A 2,500-nucleotide genomic window follows, 5' to 3' on the forward strand; every position below is an offset into this window, starting at 1 on the left:
TTACAAACTTGATTTATATATATATATATATATATATATATATATATATATATATATATATATATATATATATATATTATATATAATATATATATATATATATATATATATATAATATGTATATATATATATATATATATATATATATATATATATATATATATATATATATGAGTGTGTGTGTGTGTATCAATCTGTGAATATACTCCAACGTGCGCACATGTGTTGTGTGTGTGTTTTGATGGGTCCACACGAGAATTTTTGTTTGTTTGTTTTTGTTTGTTTAAGTTTTTAAAAAAAAAATTAATTAAAAAAAACAAACAAACATAAATAACAGAAAAAAGCTAGTTGAAAACTCCCCCTCCCATTAATCCCATCCCATTGAAGGCAGTGTTAGGATCAGAGTATGACAATAAAAAACGTTCATGAATTTTACATGGTAAATAAATGAACAACGAACGGGGCGGCAAATTTAGACCAAAATCCGCCGCACGCTGTAAAACAAAATCAAACACGCATTGAAAATTTTGGCCAGAAAATTCCTCCTCCAAAATTCGACTGATTAAAATGACCCTTTGTCTTGTCGAAAAAAAAAAATCTCAGACCCGGGGCTTTAAGATGACTTTGCGAAGAAGTCCCAGGTTTGATTTTTTTTGGACAAGCTAAGGGTCATTTTAATCAATGAAGGATGAGTTTTCTGGCCAAGAATTTTAATGTCTTTTTTATTTTTCCGAATACAGTAGAAATGTTATTCCCTCCCCCCTCCATTTTTATTTTTAAAAAGATTGATATTCCCTCTGGATAAGCAATTAACACGATTGAGTGTGTATGTGTGTGTGTGAGTGTGTTTGTGTGTGTGTGTGTGTTTGTGTTTAGAGGTGATAAGGATCAATAATTGATTCCCACGTGCATGAGATGATGATGATGGTGATGATGATGATGATGATGATGGTGATGATGATTGGTTTGTGATTGATGGATTGATTGATTGATTGATTGATTGATTGATTGATTGATTGATGACTGGGTATTGAATTGTTCGATCTACAGTATTTGGTAGTTAGTTATTGATCCGCGTGGTCTATTATTATAGAATACAGTCCGTGATTTGTAACCAGGGTTGTCACCAATTGTGTAGAATTAACAACAAAATTGGGATACAGCGTGTTGCGGTGTCATTTTTCGACCTGCTTACTTACGATTACGAAAAATTCTTAGAATTACGAAATAAATTTTGACTCCAATTTCAGAACCTCACAACGAGCATCTCTAAGTCATTAACCCTCTCCTTACCACCTGCATCAAAATCGTCACATTTGTTTCGACACAATATTATACATTTTTTATTTTTCAGATTAATTTTGTACATCATAACCTTTGAAGAATGATCTTGGTTTAATTAATAAGGACATAATAAGGTTGTTTTGTAGTGAGCTTGTTTGGGTTTTAAAAAATCATTTTTTTTTTCTTCTGTTGGATAAGCGTGTCATTTTGGGAAAATACTGAAAATGATCGGTAAGGAGAGAGTTAAAACTTATTGAAAATGAAAGTTGATGCCAGACTACTGAATTTTAAGGATTTTGATGTGTTTTTCTTTTAAAGTCCCTGTGTGGGTAAATTGTTGATTTTAAAAAAAATTTAAAAAATTGAGCTTTATATAGTGCAATATCCACTAAATGTGCTCAAAGCGCTTTACAAGGGGTCCCTGGTCAACAGCAACATTGAACATGTAGGACGGGACATGACGCCTGTTTGGCGATATTAAAAATTTTCGGACAAAGACAATGCTGTAAACGGCCAGGTACTCATTTTACACCTGAGTAAGGTGAGAGAATGTGAGTAAAGGGCCTTTTCCAAGGACTCAACTATGCGCCGAGCGCGAGGCTCGAACCCAGGACTTTCCGATCCGAAAGCGAGTGTCATACCACTAGACCACATAGACGCACTAAAAGTCAGTTATTGCGACTCCTATTTTCATCCCCTGAAAATTACGAATTTTCAAATGTCTAAATAGCAGGTCTGCATTTTAAATGATTTGTGTTTAGGGTCAGGCGCGGGAAGGGGTTTAAATCGAAATGTGAGCTTTTATATAGCGCAATATCCACTAAACACGATCAAAGCGCTTTAAAAAATCTAGAAAGAGAGATAGATGTATAGGTAGATCTATAGACAGATATAATAATATTCAGAGATAAATATATGGATGGATATAATATTATAGAAATATATTAATTAATAGAATTATAGACAGATAGATAGATAGATAGATAGATAGATAGATAGATAGATAGATAGATAGATAGATAGATAGATAGATAGATAGATAGATAAATTGGTAGATAGACAGATAGACAGACAACAGACAGACAGACAGACAGACAGACAGATAGATAGATAGATAGATAGATAGATAGATAGATAGATAGACAGACAGATAGATAGATAGATAGATAGATAGATAGATAGATAGATAGATAGATAGATAGACAGGGAGACAGAT

At 32.6% G+C, this 2,500-nt stretch overlaps 1 protein-coding gene across 1 annotated transcript in view; it reads right to left on the reverse strand.

Annotated features, from left to right (window-relative positions):
• The window catches only part of LOC144974775 (uncharacterized), a 20,491-nt gene that overhangs the window by 16,313 nt on the left and 1,678 nt on the right, over positions 1-2,500 (reverse strand). The gene's annotated exons all lie outside the window — the stretch shown is intronic.

This window comes from Berghia stephanieae, chromosome 6, assembly GCF_034508935.2.
Source record: "Berghia stephanieae isolate SIO BIC M18660-M18661 chromosome 6, UCSD_Bste_1.3, whole genome shotgun sequence".
Lineage (NCBI taxonomy): Eukaryota > Metazoa > Mollusca > Gastropoda > Nudibranchia > Aeolidiidae > Berghia > Berghia stephanieae.